This window comes from Melospiza georgiana, chromosome 5 (assembly GCF_028018845.1).
Source record: "Melospiza georgiana isolate bMelGeo1 chromosome 5, bMelGeo1.pri, whole genome shotgun sequence".
NCBI classification, from domain to species: domain Eukaryota; kingdom Metazoa; phylum Chordata; class Aves; order Passeriformes; family Passerellidae; genus Melospiza; species Melospiza georgiana.
This window is the reverse complement of record NC_080434.1, coordinates 70367484-70391408: the sequence shown is the minus strand read 5'-3', so window position 1 is coordinate 70391408 and position 23925 is coordinate 70367484. Positions and strand designations below refer to the sequence as shown.

The 23925-nt window shown below is 37.8% G+C and overlaps 1 protein-coding gene across 2 annotated transcripts in view; it reads right to left on the bottom strand.

The window, feature by feature from the left end:
- CTNNA2 (catenin alpha 2) overlaps positions 1-23925 on the bottom strand; it is a 478676-nt gene that overhangs the window by 254304 nt on the left and 200447 nt on the right. The gene's annotated exons all lie outside the window — the stretch shown is intronic.

Genomic DNA, 23925 nt, shown 5'->3' with positions numbered 1-23925 from the left:
TTGCATACTAATGGATCATAATCATTGCACTTTTCCCCCTAGAAGTTTCCTCTGCAATGTGGTAATTATATAAATTGCAGCTTTTTTTTTTTTTTTTTTTTTTTTTAGTGGCTATTGGAAAAAAGTACACATGAATTTTAAAAGAATCATTGTTTTCTTGCTTTTAGGAGAATCTCACATCTGTACACCCCTGCATCACACCTTCAGAGGAAACACTTTTGGGAATTATCTGCTGTTTCCATTACTGGAGGAGTCAATTCCAATATTTTGCAGAATTAGGAGAGTCAACAGTAGAGACAAACTAGGGGTAAGGTGACAGGGGATGGGGAAGGGATCCTCAGATAAAGCATTGAGTCTCTTCAGGATATCTGAAAACTTCTTGGAGAAAGGACAAAGGGGAACTGCAACCACATTGGAGATATGGGGAACATCCTGTGAGAGAAGATTCTTTGTTTATTCTTCAAAATAATTTAGAGAAAAAGATGGGTAATTACACATTAAGCACAGCATGAGTAATGTCAGTTTGGAGAGGACCTTGGCAGGCAGGCAGAGCAACTTTTGGGGAAGAATTCTATTGTATTCTGCAATTAAATGAGTATAAAGAATAGGGTCATTTTTAGGTGTCCTGTAGGTAATTCTGTGGTTCTTTAAAAAGATGATGAAAGGGTAAATCTGAACTGAAGGAAGCCTTAAACCATTTCATCTGGATTTTTAAGTTCTGTGACAGCAAATCAGCTTTCATTTCCAGGTTACATAAAACAAAGTTTCCTATCTATTTGCTACATGACTACAAACAGCAAAGTATTTAAATTATGCAAGGCTACAAGAATTGCCATGATTCTCAAGCAAATTACTGAACACCCTTAGAAAATCCCTTGAATATCTCTATGTACTAATGACCAAAGTCATTGTCAGTGTTATTCCTGCTATTCACCCATTACAGTTCAGTTGTGAAATCTAAAATGTGCTTGATAAAATGAGATTTTCATTAGTTACCTACTGCCAGCTAGAAAAGCAGAAAATAGAGAAAATGGCCATTTCTATTTCATATTGCTTAATATCCATCACTTTAATGGAAATGAGATAAAGTAGATAATGGCAGTAAGAATTGTATTAGCAGCACAGACATATATTACATATTTCTCAGAGGTACCACTGTTGTAGCATTTACATTGTTAATATTAAAATGTCTCGAGCAGCACAATCCAATGTAACCAATATTATAAATATTACCTTTAATATAAAAGACTTGAATGAGCTTTTAACCTTGAATTTGATACAGTGTTGAAAATAACTTTAATACTTGCATGACCTAGCTACTTGTGAATAGCTAAGTACTCTCCCCCTCAAATAAATCTTTCTCCAAAGCAAAACTTGGTTGCACTATTCTTAGCTGTAATTTCCACTGCACATTAAGTGATCACAGACCTTTTCTGTACTTCTTTTAAGTATAACTCAGAGGCAGAAATGTCAAATTAGATGAGACTTTTGAAGCTAATATTAAATACAAATAAAGACTTTAAGTTATGTTCCATTTTGCAGATGTTTCATTAAAGATGAGTGTACAGGAAGGTTATACCCATGTTCTTACATCCCGAGTCCAAGTTGGACTGTGGTTTAAAATGGTTTTTGAAACTGAATATTAAAAAAAGAAAAAAGGCAAAAAAAAAAAAAAAGGCAAGCAACAGGGTCAGGAATGAGGCAAAAATGGGAATTCTGAGCACAAAATAGTAATGTCAGGGTTAGGAAAAAGGAGACTGTTGGCTCCAGTCTGCAGAATGCTGCAGAATGTCCAAGGAAGAAATGGCAGGGCAGAACTTGGGCAAGGGAGAAACTGAAAAATCAGACAAGACTAAGAAGATAGTACAATCACACATCCAGGCTGGCAGTCAGGAAATTTGATTATGCAGAAAAAATTGGACAGAATCTAAAGCACAAATCTGAATGTCTCTCACCGTGAAGAGCTGGATAACCACGAGGTTTAAATGTAAGACACAGGTTAGAAATGAGGAGTGTGAAGCTCAGCTGTTTAATCTAGGGACCACTGGTAAGAATTTGTTTTAAGTCAGGCAATCATCAGCTGCAAATGGTACTGGAGGGAAGATCTATTACTCTAAATAAGTTTAAACTACCTGTGAGTAAGGCAAAGTGCAATACCAGGAGTGTTGGGCAAGCACAGAATGGAAATAATGGATGGGATTGAGTAAGGCAGAGAGTTTTCATCTGGAACATTTCTTGTCATTTATGTTCCAAAAAGAGGAGTCTGAATGAGCAAAGCAGGAAAAAATAGGAGTTAGGAGGGCTTCAAAAAAGAAGCTAAACCAGCTGGGATTGTGCAGTTGTAGCAAAAGGAAGGCTGGGAGGGGCCATTGTAAAACTGCTCTGATGAAAGATACAGAATGGAATGGTGCAGACTAAGATTTAATATGAAGAACCTGGTTGGCAGAAAATTAATCCTGTGTGAATTGACAAGGAATGAATGCAATCTCAAAAATATAAAATTTCTGACAGTAACAAGACTGGGGTTCTGAAACAGCCCATCATGAAGTGTCAGGACAAAAATAACCTTTAATTTTAGTGACAATCTTCATGGATTTGCAAGCAGGATTAAAAGACAAGGCTGCAGTATTGGGGGTCTGGTGGTGAGAAATGTCAGAGACTTCTTTTTGGCTTTATTTCTTCTCTCATAAATTTATATTTAAGGACAGATGAATTGATTCCCAGTGTGGGGCTTTCACTCCCTAAGCTGAGGCACAAACTCTCCTCTCTGTGGTGCACAAGGAACAACAGAAAAGTCCACTATTAAAAACACAAGTTCTGTTTTATTTTTCATAAAATGATGGAGTAATACCACAACCAGGAAAAGAAAAATACTCAACTTCAGACCTCCCAAGATGACACTAAAAAGTTAAGCAGCACTTAGTCTTCTTTAAGGTGTCAATTCTGATCAGCGCAACTCTGCGGTGCTTAATGCAGATGGATGGGCTGAGCAGACTCTGCAAAGACAAGGTTTCCTTCTTTACATCCAATCCAAAAGCTTTCAACATCTCTCTGTCAGGAATGATTTGACTGCTTATCAATTGCATCCCCCTACTACTGCAAAACTTATGAGAGAGGATCACGGGGAAGAAAAACCACGTTTGGATAACTGACAGTAAAATGAAACGCTGTCAATCTCATGGGCTGCAGAGCTGGGCTCTGCATTAACCTCACTTTGCTCATTAAAGCTCTCAGCCAATTAAAACAGCAGCCGGGCTCTGTCTGAGTGCTGCCACGCTTTGGTGCTGCCAACAAGTTCATTTGTGGGGTCTCTCTGTTGGCCTCATAGAGAACAAGCTCTGGGACAGCCAGGGTCTCGTGGTTTGCAACACAGATCAACTCCCAAAATAAAAATTGCCTCTCTTCACCTTTGATACAGAGGATGTGCAGTGCCTGTATGTAAGAAACAAGTCAAACTTTTTTCCTGGTTTTATTCCTGATTTATGTACAGTCTGAGGTTTCATACAATTCCTAAAGCATAAGATTTCTATGGATAAAACCACTCTGCTCTAAAAAGGAAAGATCTGGAATAGGACTCACTTCTTTCTTATATTAATAAAGAAGACATACAAAGTTCATCATTTATCCTGGCGTTCTTGAAAGAAGGAAGAAAATCAGTTTTACCCACAAACAATATATTTATCAACATACTAAAATGAGAATAATTGAATCAGCTTGCATACATATCTATAGGAACAATCAAACTGATCCCCAGGGTGAGAGCCACCATTTCCCAAATGCTTCTATTCTATGTGTCACTAAAATTAGAATTCTCCTCACATCCTCTCCATTTAGCCCATAGTTTTCATAATGGCTCTAATAAATAGCAATAATACTGGATATTTTCAAAGAACAAACTGGTGGCTTTATTCTCATTTCACAACACAGCCTAAGCAAAAGCAAAAATAAAATAAATGCCAGACATGCAGGGAAGACTGGGAGCAGTTCCATTAAAGTCAATAGTTATACATAAAAATACATAAAACGAGGAAAGAAGAAGAACAAATGTCTTTAGATAATGTATGAGAATCACAGTATGAACCCTCAGCAGAGATTCATCTACAAAGAGAAGTTAGTCAGGAGAACTGATTTTTAACTTGCTATTTCAAGCTGAAGGGAGAAAGAATAAAAATTTTCAGAGCAGCAGCACTGTCTGAAGAACTCTTTTGTGCTTAAACAGAAAGTCCTAAACAATTTTAAAACTCAAAGTATGGAAATTAGCATCACAATCCATGGCTTCTACTGCTTTCATCTGTGGTTGGAGCTTGTTATTTAGCAGGACCATCAATTTGGCATCTCCTGTGACCAAAGCATTGCTTTAAACAGTAAGTCTCATTAGCCAAAGTATTTGCATTATTTTGAAAAGCTTTAAAATATTGTATTTTTTTCAAAATTTAACAAGCTGTAAGCATCTTTGATTTCCATCCCTGAATCAACTCAATTTAGCTGAAAGGAGGGGGGGAATAAAGAGGTTTCTTTGGTGAAGAAAACTTCTTTTGTAAGAAGTTTTATTTTAAAGAGAGGTTTTATGGAAATTTTGTGGTTTAACCTCAGCCTGCAAAAAGTACCATGGGACTGCCCTGCCCCACAGGGATGGGGAGGAGGAGCCCAAAAATGGAAAACCCAAGGCTTGGGATGGGAGCAGATGAAGAATTGGAATAAAATAAAAAATATTGTTGTTATTATTGATCCTACTAATAATAATTGATGGTGAAGATGTGATGAACAGAGAGAGGCACAAACCCCAAGAAACACAAGTGATGCCCAATGCAGTGGCTCCGCACTCACTGCCCAGTCCCTCCCAGCACACTCCCCCAGTTTATAGACTGGGATGATGTTCTGTGATAAGGAATATCCCTCTGGCCATGCTGCCCCCCTTGGTTTCTTTTACCTTTCCAAAGTCTTGGAGCAATGAATTTTAAATGTTTTTATTTTTCTGGAGAAAAGCCAGTTTAGCAAGGCAACTATTGCTGCATTGTCTCTCCTCAGCTCCCAAGTAACTCACCTGCATGGAAACCCTGGATTCTCTTTCCTCAATCCACAGAATGCAACTCAAGGCACAGGCACCCAATTTTGTGTTTTTTATTTTTGGTTTTGTTTTTTTTTTTTTTTTGGTGGGCTTTTTATGTGGGTGGGGTTTTTGTTTTGTTTTTGTTTTGTTTTGTTTTTTTTTGGGGGGGTTGGGTTTCTTGATTTTGGGTTGTTTTTTTTTTTATTTTTACTTTTCATTACTGACCCCTCAGATGTTTTAATTTATTTTGGGTCCATTCTTCATTCCAAGCCTGTTGGTAGAAGAGGAGGAAGTAAAAAGCTTTGGCAGCATGCTGAGTTCCAGTACTGAACCTTTAAGGTGTATATTCAATTCTAAGAACCAGGAAACTCAAGGAGTGGTTACATGGTGAATCCAATCAGTTTAATAAATATATTCCAGCTTTATGATGCCACAGATGCTCATTAAAGAGTTGTTTGTTTTTAAGTAAGATTTATTTAAATAATACATCCACCGAATCAATAAAATGCCACCTCTGGCTGCATTTTTTACTCAGCTCTCACCTAGCAGTTCAAAATATTCAATAGATTTATAGTGAAGATCATTGTCCCCAGCTGCTGCTGGGTTTTACATCCTTTCACACCTAATCCTCACCATCTGCACATTCAAGATTAGACATGATCCCTCGCGGACCTTGCTGCGTGCGAGCATCCAGCTCAGTGGCTCAGACAAATTTCCCTCATCACTCAAACCACATCCTGTGCACCCACAATCACCTCACAGCGTCACAGAGAGGCTCCCTGGAGCCACAGAAATACATTCCTATTACTTGGCAATTATTCAGCACCTGGGAGGATTATGCTTTTAAATTACTCATAGACTGTTAGCACATAGATGCTACAGGTTTTCAGGGATTTTGAAAATGAGTACCTATGGTTATTGTCTGTTTATCACCTTATTAACACAGGGCCTGCCTAATTACAATGGTTTGAGAGTTTAGAATAGGAGTCTGATTGGTCAAAACAATCTGTGTACAAAGTACCTTCTAAAGGTCAGTTCTAAAACACTCATTATGGTTTAGGCATTTCAGATTTTTTTTTTTTTTTTTTGGTAATCATTCAAAATCTTAGTCCTTGAGCTATTTGAGCAGAAAAACAAACAATGCATTGGGACAACTCTAAATACTTTAGCCAATGTGTGCTGTATAATTCACCTTTCACATCATTCAAAGACACTTCCACAGCTTTCATCAACATTGCAGAGTTTACAGCTCCATTCTTGGCTACAAGGCCTTTGAAGTCACTGCAATCTCTGGCTGAAAAGTCAAACATTAAGCTGACATATCAGCTGTTAACTGCATTAAATCCTGCTGCCTAATTTGTTGTTTTGGAGGTTTTTAAGCTATTTTTCTAAGGAAGAGACCCTAACATCCTCTTTCAGGGGAGAATTAAAGCCTGAAGGATGCAGGCCAGCATCACCTCCATGTGATCTATGACAGTGCAGATATTGAGCTGCTTTGGTGTGGGGCAATTCAGGAAACAGAGACCTGGGGTTACCAAATCAGGGCATGTTTGAGTTCTACTGAACATGTGCAATTCAGCTGAAGTGGACAGAAATGATGGTGACACTGCTCCAAACCAGGGGAGTGACATAAATTCAGATGACCAGCACAGAGCCACTGTAACTGAGTGTGACAGCAGCAGCTCATCCTGGGGGTTCATGGCATGCTCCACAGCCCAGATGCTCTGGGCTGGGAAAAGGGTTTTACATGGGACCAAATTCATTCCATGCATGTGGATCTGAGGGATGAAAACAATCCCAACTCCTCTGTTTAGATATTCTTTTAATTCTTCTGTCTTTGCTATAATTTATTTTTGCTTCACCAGAGTCCAAAGTGTGTCTTGGATGGGGAGTTAAAATGCAGCCTGTGTCTTATGAACAAGCTACTATTTAAATTAGAAATTAAATAATGCTAAAAAAAAAGCCTATGGGAGTTGTCCCAGTCACGAGGTAAAATGAGCAATATTTTAATTTAATATAACAGCTCTCTTCCTCTCTAAAAATTCTGCCTCTTGAAGAAGTTCAATCTATGGAACAGAAATAACAATTTTGTCCTAATGTATTTTCCTTGCTATTTACATAATAATGAATAGTTTTAAACAAAAGGGGAAAAAAAGTTGCAATTCGTGTCCTGGAAAAACACCTCTATTTTTGGAAAAGCAATGAGCATGATTATCTTCCATTGAAGCACAAGAATAATAGGTATTAATGGTGGCACTTCTCCTAATTTCATAACCCATCTTCCCAGCTGAATGAAGCAGGGTTTATTCAGTGAGCCTCACTGAAATCAAACATTTGAACACCACAAGGTGCTCAGCACTGTACAGCACAGCCTAACACTGCAAATACTGGATTTTAGCTTAGTGCTGGACAATGGATTAGCTGTACTAGCAGTCCTCAGTAACAAATACTCTTTAAAACAAAATTAGCCTTTAGAAAGAGTATTTCAAAACAATCAGTGAACCCCGAGAGCTTGGGGAAATACAACGCAAAGTCTGCAATAATAAATCCTGTAACTGCATTTTATTGTCTTCAGTGATTTTTCCATGGATCTCCTATCCTCTAATTTTAGAAAACAATTGTCTCACTCATCAGTTTTTTTGACTATATAAGAGTCATTCCTAGGAATATGAAATATGGATGTCACCCCCTCATGTACAGACAGAGTCCTTTATTCTCTCTTAGGAGTAACAAGTAACCATAAGAAAGAAATGATCATTGGCACAAAATTCCTGGCTCAGAGACCTGAAATTTAACAGGAATTGTTGTAACAGATGGGAGCCTTACTGTTCTTTGACCCCCACAAAATGGGTCAGTTCATGATGTTTTCCAAAGCCAAGGTGCATCTGTTCAGTAGCTGCTGCTGAACATTCACCTGCAGGCACCTGGAGCTGCAGAGCCCCACTCACACCCAGCTGGGCAAAACTTTCTGCCAACCTCGTGCTGGATTCCTGCCAGCAAGCTGGAAACTGGTTCCTGAAATGGATTTACAATTGGGAAGACAAGGCCACTGTTTTCACACACACATCCATCTGCTGAAGGCCAAGGAACTGTTCTTGAAATGAGAAAAAATACCTGGGCATGACTCTTCCTTCAGGAGCTTCCCAAAGGCATTTGGAGATGGGGAAGGGGAATGGACCTGGCTAAAGGAGGTGAAAATCTGCAGCTGATGAGAAGTTACTGAGACAGGCTTTCTGCTGGGACGACGGCAGATGATGGTGTAATTAAATATTTACCTTAATGAGGGGTAACAAGGGAGTGTCCATAAGCAAAACTCGTATTTGCTCCTGCCTGCTTGGCCCTGCAGCCCTCACAGAGCTCTGATAACAATGTGTGTGTGTGAGTTAAATGTAATTATACACACACACACTTCACCCACACGCCAGTTTTCATATGGTGACATTAACATCCCTTACAAATTAATTAGACCTAACAAGACACCCATAATTAAGACTTCTGAGGTTTATTATTTCTCTTTTACTATTGGGAAACAGACCCAAGGAGATTAAGTGCCTTATCTAAGTAAATGAATCTCTAAATTACAGTGGGAACACAGTCCAGGGGCCTTGATTCCAAACAAATTGACTACTTAAGCACTGAAGGCTTTGTGCATGGGAATTAAACAAATTGTCTGAGTTTAGTTGCCAGTGTATCCTTTTCTGGATGAAAAAATATTTCTGCAACTAGATATTAGCCAAGTTGTGAATCTTTACCTTAAAAAATTAAATCAATCCAACACCTGTCTGAACTTTTAATTGTAAGTGTTTACTTTCAGATGACTTTCAGCAACACATTGTCCATTTATGTTCATCTCTGTGAGATGCAGGAACAGAGCCTTTACCAAGCCACTGCTCTAATTATTGAAATGTTTTTGCAGATTGAGAAATACATTAGATAAATCATATTTTCCATCATCAGGCTGTCTGATCAATTAAGAGAGGAGCACATACAAGTATTGAGGCATCATCTGGTTATTTTTTAACCTTCAGCTATACAGGACTTTGTAAAAAGCAATGAAATTTTAGGGAATGCTTCCCCTTCTGGATCACAAATAAACACTAATAAAAGTTCTGAAACACGACCTTGAGGTGGCCTTCATTTTCAAAGTCCATTTCTAACAACTACAGAATAAAGTATGGGAAAAATGCTTTAAAAAATGTTATCATTAATGAAAGTTGCAGGTGTAGAGAGGACCTGAGAGACCATCAGTTTAATGCAAAGTGGCAGCTCCTATATTCCTAATGTAAAGAAGCCATATAACAACCTACAGTCAAATCCATTAGCAAAGCTAATGACCTACTGAACTCAAGTCACATTTTTTACTCTCCGTTTAATTATAAAATAACTGAATAATTGCAATTTAAGATCATCTGCATGCAGTCCCTTATAAAACTTCATTATGAGTGAGCTTTAAGGAGCCCTTGTGACACAGAGTGGCATAGGAAATGTCACCTCACCTTTGCACGCCATTCCAACTTGAAAGAGAAGCAGACACTTATCTTTTTAGGCTTGAAATCCCTCATTATTGATCCACAGAACATTAACACGTTTCATGGCTTGTTTGTTCCCTAAAAATAGTAACTAGATTGTGTTCAAGTGCCACTTTTTAAGGAAAAAACAAAACAGCAAAGTGGGACAAGCCTCAGTGCACAGGTAGGTCAAGGCTGCCCAAACCCACTTTGGAAAAGCCAAAATAAATGATTCTCCAAAATCTCCACACATCATTTGCCTTATCTCTCAGTCCTGGGAACCTGGGAATCCTAAAATTGCAATTTGACTGAGCTCTTGTCATTCTCTGTCACTTATATCTCAAATTTTCCCTTGTGGCAGGCAGGTCATGGCTCAGTGTCTCTTTGGGCTCTATCAGTACTTCTTGCAGAAAAACCCAACATGATAAAACCCACAATCAGTGTCTGTAGCAATCATTCCAGAAAAAAAAACATTGAATTTATACAATAAGCAGTGATACTAGCAAACTATGTTTTTGGTTTTTTGGTTTTTTGGGGTTTTTGTTTGTTTGTTTGTTTGTTTTTTGTTTGTTTGTTTGGGGTTTTTTTATTTGTTTTTGGGGTTTTTTTTTTGGTTTTTTGTGGGTTTTTTTTTTTTTAATTTGGTGAAACTGGCCTGTTTTTTCCCCTGCCACTAAAGGAGTAGAAGTTGGCACTCCACAACCACCTTGCTCCTTTCTTCTTGCCCATTTTTATTTGGTTGTAATTTTCTGCTCTGCTGGAACTGCTCTCAAACCAGCCTGGCTGGAGATACAAACACAGAGAAACTCCAGAACAACCTCCACCAGCAGTACCAAGAAACAGAATCATTTAGACATGTTCCAAGTACAGCAACAAACACAAGTACACAAGTACAGCTTGTCAAACACAGCAGAAGATGAGCTGAGAAGGGAATCAGCCTTCAAGACACCTGAACCAAAAAAAGATGAAAGCTGGTCAAACACTGTTATTAGAAAGAATTGAAAATATCAATCACACAGGAATCTCTGGATAGGTGATGCCTTACCCCACTCCTAAAAATGACAGATAAAAGGAAATATCCACAAAGCAGAATTGTATTTACTCATCTCTCCAGCCTTGCATTGCAAAGGAATGCCGGGAAGTGCTCTGCTCTCTCTCCTGATCTATACAGACCCTTGGAAAGGCTCCACAAGCATCTGCAGACATCAGGAATTATCAACCACTCCAGCCCCCTGCTCCCCTCCTGCTCCACTTCTGGGCAAAAAAGCCATGAGTGGCAAACAAAAAATGAGAATTAACAAACTAGAAATCCTTAACTGCTGAAATCATGAAGGGCAGAGTGAACTTCGTGTGATAGCCAAGGGAATATTAACAAACACTGTTATGTGACATATAAAATACAAAAATTTCCTGGCTGGGGCAATACTGGTTTTAAAGCTCTTTCCATCTGTGCAGCTCTCAGTGCTGCTTTCTGGTTCATAAAGAGACCATTTTACACTAAGCCCCCAAAATATTTTTCACAGATTTTTACAGTCTCTTATGGAAAAGCAGGGCCAAGAACTATCTTTCTTCTCTGCCTGATAATAAGCCCAGTTCTGAGCAATATCCCATGTATTTAATTTTTACCCCCCATACTTGAAACAAAAAGCTGCCAGAGCTGAAGATTTACAAACAATGTGTGACATTCTTCTCACCTACATCTCACCTCCTCCTTTCAGTCTCCTGCATCATTTCTCTTTTTCTATCTTTGTTTAATTGCACCATCTATATTTCTTATATATATCTACCCCCCTTTACTTCTCCCTTTTTCCTCTAGCAAACTACTTTGACATTCTCCATCAGCTTTCTCCTCTCACCCAGCAGGTGGGTGCTTGGATTCTGCAGATATAGGGACCAAACCTCTTGGTCAATTTTATCAAGAACATTAAGAGAAAAAAAAAATAAGTGACAGAAAAAATAACCACACTTTACCAAAAAGTAGAATACATTGGTTTTAGGTTGAATAATGATGCTCACACCAAGATCAAAAGCACAGTGAGTCACAGAACTGCAGATCCTCCTGTGCAAGAATAAATGTTGGAAACTAAATCCTTGAACTTCCCAAACTAATTAACAAACAAAAGTCCCAACATTTTTCATAGTGGACCAAAAGGATGTAGGAAAATACAACAGGGGAGATGATTTAAGTGATGTCAGCTTTTCAGAACAACCCTTCACTCCATGATCTAGAGCTTTGACACTCCCTGTCTGAAAATTCAACTTATACTGACATTTTCTTCTTTCTCTGCAGGTCAGTTTAGCCATGAATCACCTGTTCTGCTGCTCCTGGGTGCAAGCTGCTGTTCACAATCTGACATCCCTGCCACTGTGCACTGAACACATTGCAGAGCTTGCTCCTTCTGATTGCAAATGGGACACAGGGATCTCTCAGATAAAACTATTTATTATGGGATCACAATGCATTTATACCTTGGTGGCCAGCCTTGCCTACCTAGCAATAAATATTTTAGGAATAAGCGACTCAAACACAGAGGATGAAAATCTGGGATGGAGAATTCCTATCTCCTGAAAATCACAGAATTGTCTCTCAGTGAATCCATAATTCTGCCAAAACACTGAGGGGATCTACCAGGTGATTTCAGCATTTCTAATTCTTATTTATTCTCCCAGTTCTCCACGCTTGAGTTTTTAAGCAACTTTGGGGATATTTGTCCCAATTCCTGTATTAGGAGTTACTTGAAAAAATTCATATGAAATTTGAAATTTGCCTCAGTTTCCCAGCTCCACCTGACTGCAGCAACAACCATCAGCTCATCTGCAGGGCACAGCTGTTTTCATCACCCAGGCATCACCAACGACCACCTCGCTTTATAAGAGATCAAATTACATGAAATAAATATACCTGGAGATTTAAAAAGGCTGGCTGAGAGATATTAAAAACAGATGAATACTCCAAACAAAAAAAAACTCAACAGTTTGGTTTTTTTTCTGTCTTGTGGGGAGAAAAAAGGTAAGACAATCAAGAGAATACTAAAATTATTTTGCTTATGAAGAGAAAATATACATGTGAATCACAAAGTTAACAGTGGCTGACTTTGCCTTTTTTTATTTCCAAATAATTCCACACTTGGGAAATTTAGGTGTGATTTTTTTTTTCAATTTCCCCCCAACCTCTAATTAAAAGTCACATTAAAAAAAAAAAAAAAAACCCTCATTCACTGATATATGGAAACTTTAATAGTTACCAGAATAAGTGTGCTAAATGTGGATACAAAATTAAATGCTAAAAGTAGAGCTATTTATCATCCTGCTTTTACTTTCCCATTCACATATCTTATATACATATATATTTTTTTCTTTGGAGGGGTTTATATTTCACAATTCTAACTCCCATCCTAACAAACACGAATTTTTTTCCCTGTGTGCTAAAGAGCAGGAATGTTCCACTTTATCATTCCACAATTCAGGAAGCATCACAACATTTGGGACAACAAAATCGTGACCTACACGTCTGTCTAAAATAACAATATCACAGTTTTGAGGGCTGAAGGAATCCAGTTCCACACCCACATCCTTTTATACAATGACTGTTCTTAAAGAACATCATTTCCCTGTCCCAGAGGCAGCTTCCCAAGTGCTGATGGCAGAGCCCTCACTCTGCAGACACCACACAAATACCACAGCTTCACTTTTTGACATTAATGGGTTTTCTCTAACATAAGATGGAGAAAATGCCTCATTTCTCCCCATCATCTCCCAGAGAGATGCTAAGTGTCTTCAGTCAGCTGTGACTGAAGCCACCATGTGTGACAACATTCTCACAGCTTTGAAAGGAACAGGGAAAAATTTCCATAGTCTGGAGAAAGCAACAGCTTCTTGTATGCAAGGAAAAGAACCAGCCAGCTAATAAGAAAAATATTGTTATTTACTTTCACATTAGGAAACTGAGAATCAGACAGAACTTGAGCAATGTCATGAGGGATCAGAACACAGGGAAAGCAGTGAGGTTCAAACCCAACAGTCACAGCCATCATCAGGCCTTGATGCTGCTCATCCATAGGGAAGTGGGAGCAAACCACCTGTAAGAAGACATTAGGACATGCTGGATGTGTTAACCCATCCCATTCCTGACATTCCAGGAGATTCCACACCTGGTGGGCCAGGCACAGTCTCTGCTGCCAAGAGGGAGGTGCTGACAGCAAATTAAAAGCTGCTCCAACATGAAATCACAATTAATGGTTACATGATTATTCATTACAATTAGTGGCTACAGGACACGACCCTGCCTTGGCACACCAACTCCAACTCCATCCACGATGCTCCCTTTCCCCTTCACATGACACAGAATTCAGAAAACACTTTCAAATTCCAGATTTTGGGATAAGAGATTTACCTATCTCACAAGGATCTGGTGGCTTCCCCAATTCATTTTTCAAATGTAGATATTATTGAGCAGCCTGCTCCAGTGGGAGGTGCCCCTGCCCATGGCAGAGGGGCTAAAGGAGATTATCTCTGAGGTCCCTTCCAACCCAAAGCATTCAGCAACTCCATGCTATCATTTATCTGTTATCTCACAACTAGAAAGAAACAAGTGCACTCCAGTGCATAAGTGCTGTAGCTCCAGCTCATTCTCACATTGCTTGTTGTGGTTTTATTTAGTTAAGAAATTTGCATGAAACATTCAGATGACACATGATACATATGTGCAGACACTTCAGTATTTTTTTTACCCCATTCCTGCTGTTGTTGAGTGAAAGGATGGCATCTATCACAAAAGCAGAGAAGACTGTTACAACTCTACTACTGAGAGGCAGAATGTGAATAAATGATCCTGAATGGAGAGGTTTTTTTAAATGCTGCTTGTGTTGTGACAAACAAGGCTTTGACTTAGGCTTCAGGCTGCACCAGAAAGCCAGGGCAGATCCCTACCAGTTATTCATTAAGCCAATTTTCTCGTGCACAATAAGCTATTAAGGTCACAATGAATATCCTATAATAGCAATTGAAGAAAATAGAAGAAATACACACCACAGTCAGGGCCTTTACTGTAGTACATTAAACTTGTTTTCTACTCCATAGGGTATCCACAATTTTATGTCTTTCCTCCACAATGAACTTTATAAGCAAGCTAGAGGATTTATCCTGATTTCACTCTCTATCTCCAGATTAAGAAGTCAGAAAAACCAGAGCATGTGCTGCAGCACATTATCTTCTTACAAACAAATCTCTAGCAATTTCAGGAAGAATATAGATTCTCATAGAATTCAGTTAACCTCTTGGGTAAAACTGTATTTCTAAGTATAACTCCACGAATTTGTAGACAACAAACAGGCAGTATAATTTAGTGTTGGCACAAAAATATTTTACTGGGCCGACATAGCTCACAGCACTAACTCTCTGAAGTGCTCAGCAATTCAGGAAGGAAAGATTGAGAGAATGCTGGAATTAATTTACTCTACCACCAGAGATGGGCTCCAGCTCTATAGATGGGATATGAAGTTCAGTTGCTTTCAATCCACACATATAATTACATTCCATTTTTTGTTAAACAGACACTGCAGAATGGGTTTTGTTTGTGGGTGCTTTTGTCCTTTTCTCATTTGTCTTGGTTCACAGGAAAACAGAAGTATTATGGGAGACGGTTACAAGGTATCTTTTCCCCCAAACAAACCTTTATAACATAAAAATACAGCATAAAAATACAGCATAAAAATACAGCACAGCTTTTGTTGAGTGGATAGAAGGATCTAAAATCTTCAGGTTTCAGGTACTATTTTAGAAACACAAATTTTTTTCTCAGCTTTAACTTCTTTAACTTCTGGTGGCATTCACAGAATCACAGAATCACCTCCTAAATCACTGCAATACAGGAGCAAAGCCCCAATATTTGTTTGACACTGCCTGGATGAATTCTCATCTCTTCAGTGGCTTTTGCTGTGCTCCATTTTCTGATGGCAATAAGATTTGAATCTGTGCTAACAGGTGACTGTACAGTGAGGTTACAGCATCCAGGTAGGAACAAAGTGAGGGCTGCTCCAAGTCAGTTCCTCAAAGGCAAAACCCTAAATCCAATTATAGCAATGCAGAATCCTCCTTTGTGGGATTTACCCTGCTCTTTACAGGTCATTCCAAAATACCCCCTTCCTTTCTCTACTGTTTTAATTCAAGTGGTTTTTATTTTTTTCTTTACTAATTTTCAAAATTTAGCTAGGAGAATCAGGGAGGGATTAGCCAGCCAGTGTTAAAGAAACCGAATAGAGGCTTTTGGTGTAATTTTCACTGACTCTATCAAATCATGCATTTTTATCATTTATTTAGTTCAAACTCAACATCTGATGCATGGTTGCCTTTGATTCAGAGTGACAAGAAAAAACTTTACTGTTAAAGATTAATCATGTTCTTCTGTTCCCACTCTCCTTCTGCTCTTAGATTTAGGAGGATGCACTCAGCTGTAGTTTTATTTTCACATTATGAAAAAATCTGGTTTAGATTCCATGCATTTGTAATTTATTCTTCCACATTACTTACTCAATAGTAATGTAAGTAATGCATGTAATGAACACACATTTCATTCATTCCTTTTGCACTAATAAATGGTGAGTACTCTCAAAAAGTCCCTCTGCTTATCCATGATTCTAAAATGTGTAGTTTGACTGTTTCTCTTTGTGCTTCCCACCTTTGAAACGTCCTTATGGTCATTACCTCTCAATTTAGCATCACTTGGAAAAACTCTAACTCTGTTTTTGGCACAGGGATCACTGCTACTTCCCCTCTCCCAACTGTTCCAAGGCCCAGCTCCCACCATCACCACACTAAGAAAATGCATGTGCTGCACACCTCACCCATCACCCAATCCTCCTGATACCAAGAAATGATATTTTTCTCTTTTTCCCTAGAAATGTTCAAGTCCACAGGGCTTGGAGCAGCCTGGTTTAGTGGAAGGTGCCCAGGGGTTGGAACTGGGTGATCTTTACAAGTCCTTTCCAGACCAAACTATTCCATGGTTCTGTGATTCTCTCTTTTACTTTTGATGTTCATCTTCATTTTGTATAAAGCCTGCTGTGTCAGGAGCAGATCTGTCATTCCAAAATTTACCATGTATTTATCAAATCACACTCATTAATAACAAAAAAAGGAATAAACCCATTTTTTTGTCTTTAATAATCTCATTCATTTCTTATCTGAAGTTTAACAAAGCCATATTTTCACAGTAAGTAGCAATCCTTCCCACAGGACTGTCATCAATGTCTACAGAATTGTAGCTTTTATTTTAAATGGTATTTAAAAGAGCTTCTGTCATTTCTAGTTGCAAAGATAACTGCTGAAACATGAAAGCAAGATTATCAATGCTGTAGCTGCCTCCTAAGCCTGACAGATGCAGTGCCTCTTCTGCTGCTCAGAACAAGACACTGAGCAGCCATGGTGAAATTAAAAAAAAAACAAAACAAAAAAAAAAAACAAAAACAAAAACAAAAACAAAAACAAAAACAAAACCCTAAAATTGATTTTTAAAAAAGCCACATAAGCAACTTTTCTCACTTTCTGAGAATGACTCCCCTCCACTTTGTGTTGCACCAAAGAAACTTGTGTGAAAACTCCTGTCTTTCCTGCTTGTCAAATTTGGCAGGATTTGATGAGAAAAAGAGACAATTAGGAAGAACTGTAATTGAAAAATATTCCTTCAAACACAAGTACAGGGTCCTGCACAAAGGAGAGGAGAGCTAAAGATGGGATCAGAGGGGGGAAGGTGAAGGAGGACAGATCACCCAGCTTCACTCTATGTTCACTGTTCTCTGGCAAAGTTATTTTTTCCCTTTCTGGACTCCAATCCTGAGAAGCCCATTTCCCCATCCATGATTTTTCAGCTGCAAGGACCTAGCAGGGCCCCAGCCTGAAGGATGGGACCACATTTGTGCCAACTCTACACGGGGCACTGCAATCCCTTTGCCCGTGAGGGATGCCATGGCTGGCACACCAAAGGGTAAATTTCTCTGTGATAACACAATCTGCCCCATTCCAAGAGCAGTAGCTCATCTGAAACTTAAATCAAATTCTAAAACCATTTATTAAAAAAAAAAAAAAGCCACATTCTCTTTCAACATAGAGGTAATCAAATATCTGGGCTGAATTTAATGGGTTTTATTTGATTCAATTACTACTGGGAGGACAAAGGTATTGGTGAGCTCAGAGCACTGAAGCAGTGCAATACACAAAAATACTGTGCATCACCAAAATCCTGCCATTCAAGGGGTTAATTGCAATGCTAGAATGAAACATATAACACTAATCACCATTTATTGTCAATTGTTTGCAAATGTGTAGATAAACAAAATAAATGGATGTGACATATCCCTTTCGATAAACTTAATATAGGAATTAGACAAATTATTTATACATTAAGTGAATGAATTAAATAGAAAAGTTTAAAATACAATCCATCTTTAAAGAGTGAAGAAACTTCATTTCTGACTAAAGGAATGGCAGCACTGGAATTTGAACTGAGAAAGCCTCAGTTCTACAATTACATCAACCTTTACTGCAGCTGCAGAGTTAAGTTATTGCCCTGGGATTGACTAAACCTTTCCCTGGAAATGACCAGAGCATTCTGAGCTGAAGGATGATATTTTTATGGACTGCTGGTTGCTTTTAATTCCTTTATAACACATTAAAATACAGTCACTCTTTTAGCCATTTTAACCTTGTTTGGCACAAATGGTTGCACTTGAAATTCATCGACTTAAATGGTCCATGGAAGATGTCATTAAGAATTGCTGTAGCAGATTTTTTTTTTAAACTTGCAATGCATTTAATTATTAATGTCCTTCTATCATTTATGCCCCATTGTTTTTCAGATTTTCCACATCTTTCACCTTACCTGTTCAAGGAGTTACAGAAGCCAGAACAAAGAATTCCAGATACAAAGACATTCAGAGTTATCACCAGACCTTGCAATAGTCCTGAGTGTCTGCACAATGAGTTTTGGTGATTATATCCAAATATCCAAGGTTAGGCTCCATAACAAACTGAGGGCAGCACTGTCATTTACACAAGACAATCTGGAGATAGGGTCATACACCAATGAGAATATTTATCATGCATATATATATATATATATATATATATATATATGCATGATTTTTTTTATTTGTTTCTAATTTAGGATGACTTCTGGAAATAATTGTATTTTTGTTTCTTTGGTCTACAGTATAACTTGAGGAATACAGGTTAGCTCACTGATTTTCAGTAACAGGAGGGCCTGTAACCTTCACAGACTATTAATTTTCCTACGTTTTCCTTGAACAACTCCAGTGTTGTTAAGATTTAAATCTGTCATCTGGAAACGGTGATCTCCTTTCTGTAAAATCCAACATCAGAGTGACAGGCAGGGCTTGCCTTTGACATAAAAAAGGAAAAATAATCCCATAAAACTACCCTCATTCATCTAGCTTGTCTTTATTTCTGTATTTGTTTTTATGTATGTTAAAACACTCACTTCTTTTGTAACATTGCTGAAGTAGTCAAGGACAATCTGGTTTTCTGTACAAAAATAGAATTGTAAGAAGAAAAACCACTAAACCAAGAGTTATTTATTTATCTTTCTTGGAATCATTACCTATTAGCTATTCCTTTCAATCATTACCTATGATTTTTACTGTTTTGTAAATAAAATGGGACAAACCTCTTCCCTCTGGTTCTAATTTCCCAGCTGTATACCAAAAATTAAATTATTTTTTCGCATCTTGGAGTAATTTATCCCAATCCCCAATAAAAGCAGCCCCAAGAACGGGGCTGAGCCTCACCACCATCACCTCCAATTTCCAAAGGGAACAGCTGGAGCATGGAAGTGGATCTGGAGAGGTGGAAACAGCTGCAAGAGGAAGCAACTGAATTGAAGGAACAGCAAAACTGAAAATATTGGAGCTCTCAAGGTGACTGAGAGCCAGGGAATTTCAGGTTAAAGGGCTTCTGCAGAGGTGCCCATAATTTTCTAAAGCTTAAGTCAGTGCTACATAAATCAGTACAGAAGAAAATACTTTTGGAAAAAATAAAACCCAGCAAACCAAACCCCAAAAGATTATTTTGGAGGAAGGGAAGGGAAGGGAAGGGAAGGGAAGGGAAGGGAAGGGAAGGGAAGGGAAGGGAAGGGAAGGGAAGGGAAGGGAAGGGAAGGGAAGGGAAGGGAAGGGAAGGGAAGGGAAGGGAAGGGAAGGGAAGGGAAGGGAAGGGAAGGGAAGGGAAGGGAAGGGAAGGGAAGGGAAGGGAAGGGAAGGGAAGGGAAGGGAAGGGAAGGGAAGGGAAGGGAAGGGAAGGGAAGGGAAGGGAAGGGAAGGGAAGGGAAGGGAAGGGAAGGGAACAGCTAGGAGCCCAAAATTCTGTATTCCTATGAAACAAAATCATTTATCTTAAGATATATATTATATATGCTCAGTAGAAAAACACAAGGGTTTATTACATTTGTGAAGACTAACAAGAAAATAACATTATTTCTCTAAGACTTGGGTTTTCTGTGAGTGCTGATTTATACAGATTTACACAGCCTGTGTTCAGATCAAAGATACATTGACTGAGTCTCATCTCACCAATTTCTTTCCTAATCTTTGTGGAAAATTATCTGACAGGAGGTCATGGAGCCCAGAGCTCTTGGTACCTATGAATGTGTTCTTCCCTTTCCTGGCCATGCTCTAGACCAATCCTAATCACCACAAAATATCAATTTAGCACTTTCCAGGAGAGCATTAAATGGCACAACTCAGCTTTAATGCCAAAAAGCAAAAACACAATATAAAACCAGAGGTTCAGTGTTGTAAACTCCTCATAGCCTTGGACACCATTTCTGGACATAAAGGGGGCTCAAACACACTGAAAAATCTCCTTTGAACTTTTTAAGCTCTTTATAATTTGTTTGTGATGCTGCTTAATAACCCAAAGAAATGAATAACCCAAAGAAAGGAACCCATTGACTCACTAAATAAAAAAATCATATTAAAAAAGAAACAAAGGAGTAAATACATCTGCAAACACTTTTCATTGCACATCCCTGTACTTTTATGTCTTTCAATAAAGGTGTGTTTTCTACGGGAAAAAAGTTGATTTAACAGTAAAGTTAAAATTTCAGGAACAACAAACTGAATTTGCTTCAATTATGATATTAAGGAAGCATAAATGTCTCTGTTTTGAACAACACATATATGGAACTTAAGTAATGAAAGCATTTTTAATGTATCCTGAAAAAAATTTGGATTTAGTTAGCAAAAACTTAAGAGAGAGTAGCAGTACCCAGTTATCCCCAAGAGTGCAGAACCCTGCCCATCATGTGCCTTTTTCATACCTGCACAAAAATATGGAAATAAAACTTGTCCCCTGACTTTTAACAAATGCATTTGCATTTTCAGTCTCCTCTTCCTTTACAAGCCGTGATTTAGCTCAGGCTGGGGAAGCATTCTAGGCAAAAATCACTTCACACTTGTGCCACGGATAAATTTTCCTCCTAGACACCTCCTGTTGCCTGGGCTGTTCTATGTTTTCAGAAAGTCGTGGGAATCTTATTAGAAACTGTTTTCCAAGGAATCTGTGCAATTCACTGGGCAGATTGCATTGTAGGAAAAAAGAAAGTCTAGTTCACCAGGTTTCCTCCAGAGCTGGGAATACAGAAGCAGCAGCTTCCATGGGTGTACATATATATATATATATATGTATATATATATATATTTTTAGGATTGATAATTCAGTATGAGCAGAACAGAATGTATTTTCTATATAGGAAGCAAAAAAAATCAAAACAAAAGTATGGAATAGCCAAGAATAGTCCTAAAATTTCTGCACAGCAACAGAGGAACCAAAGCTTTCAAAGTCAAGTAAGAACAACTTTTACATTTTTTCTTCTTATGCATTTTTCTTCTCATGCATTCAATGCTTTGTCCAGAGTTACAGTAACAATTACCACAACAATAACGAGCTTTGCTAAGACCATTCATTACAATTTTATAAGCAAAAAAAATAAAACTCTAGTGCTTCATGTGCTCAGTAAAGAGCAGGTAAACTCTATTGCTGGGATTTCTTCAATAAGTAATCCACACTGAATTATCAACACAAAATGATAGACAGCAATTCAGATGACTGACAGAGCCTTTTCTTCCAATTTTTAATTTCCAAAATGTCACTCATTTGGGCCATTATTTCTCTGTTACCTCCATTTAACTTTTCTGCCTACATTTGGTAATAAAACAATTACTACAATGTGTTTATTTAGATTATTATATATAACATACAAACACACGCACAATTATATATATATACAGAGAGAGATAGATATATCTATATATACACACAAACTACTTATTCATTACTTGACCTAACTGAACTCTTGTGTCACAGATTAATCTGTAACAAAATATTCCCAGGGGGTTTAAAATGTCCCTGAATAATACTCATTATACAATACTCACTATAAATAGAAAATTAACAAGGAAAGTTGCTTAAATATTCCCTCCTATTTCCCAGAGACTGGAAATTAACATTTTGAAAGTGGATGCAAATTAATTTTGGTATCTTATGGTCTTTAGCAATAAATAAGTGATATTGTTTCTCAAAATTGCTAACAAATTAAACTGCTGGTGTATTCTGAATTTTGCTACAGCATCTGCCTAATACAGTAAATACTTCAACTATATCACTGATAAAATTCTGTTATTCAGGTTAACAGGCCAGAAATTGTTACAAATATTGCTCACAAGTGTGTGCACAGAGAATATGAAAACTCCACATTTAGACAACACCTGTAGGAACTGTGACACAAATACACCTAGACAAATGATAATATAACTAAATAACTAACTAAATGGAAGAGTAAATGCTGGGTCAAATCCTCCAAGAAAGAAAAAAATATCAAACTAGGGAAAGAAGAAAGTGGGATTTTCATTTTTGATCCTAAGTCTTCAAGTTGTACAGATCTTTAAGAAATGTTACAAATTGCAGTAGAATAAACTTAATAAATGATTTTATATTCTAAAACAGGAAGACTAATGGGCACAATGGTTTCTTGTTAAATTACTGGGCAGTTAATAACTCTAATTGTACTTTATTCCTACTTTGGGAAAAATAATCCAGCATGATCTCCAAAGACAGTAAGAAATTAAATCCAAATGAAGGACATGACTAACTTCAGACTCACTGGGAACAACCAAGCATCTTTCCTTTTTATATTCTGTTTTTGAGGTGCCACTGGCATCAGGGATTTCCTATGTGCTGAATTCTCCCAGTTCTACAAAAAGTCCAGTTCTAGCTCAGTCTTTTGCATTTCAAAGGGACAAGAGGCAGAACAGCTGCTGCACCACTTGGACTGAAAATCATCTCTACTCCATAACCATTTCAAGCTAATTTAACTTTCTCATTATACTTGAAATATATAAAATACAAGCAAGCCAGGCTATGAGATCACCAACTAATCCCTTTTCCTGCTGCACAAACATGAACATATCTCCATTTTTCTCAATTTCTCCCCTATAGTTTCTTGTTGCTGCTGAAATGTGTTTCTGGTGGGGGGAATCATATGATAGTTCACATTTTTGGTCAAAAAGTGAGATTATTTTCACTGCCAGGAAGATCACTTGAGGATATATGAATACTGTATTTTTTGCCTCACTGACCTATTGATCTGGTATGAATCAACAATGACAAACACCAAACTTCCTGTTCCCTTCTCAAAAAATTACAGTTCAAATTATGTAACACAGGGAACATCTCAATTTAGAATTACATGAGAATATCAGAAAAGAGAATATGGGAAATGTGATTTATCTTCTCCCATTGATATTATCAGGAGTTCTTTAAAGCAAAGCATTACAGAACATTTCCTGTCTATTGATTCAACTCCTAATCCAGAGGTAACTGTTGGGGTTTGTACATTCTGATCCAACCAGGGTGTTCTAATCAAGCCCATTTTGTGTGTGGGTGTGTGGGAGGGGGCACAAGGAGTGTGCTTGGGGCTGCCTTTATTGAAAGGAAGGCTGAGAAGTTTTCTGGTGAAAGACTCTGTTGATAAATGGTGGTTAGGAGAAGAAAACTGGTTATTCAATGTACAAAGTGGTGTGTAATTTATTTTACTTCATTAGATGCTGAATTCTTCAAACACTGCTAGGAATTAGAATGGTTTGAAACCAATTATTGTAAGTACATTTAATCACAGCTTTGAAGTTACTTTCAACATAGCATGTTCCTTTTGATTAAATTATATCTTTCTGCCATTCTACCAAAAGTACCCAGTTCAAGGGCAGAAGAAAAAAAAAAAAAAACAACAAAAAACCCCAAACCTTTCAAAAGTCATCAATAAAAACAACAATAATTTTGCTGGTTTTTTTCTGAAATATT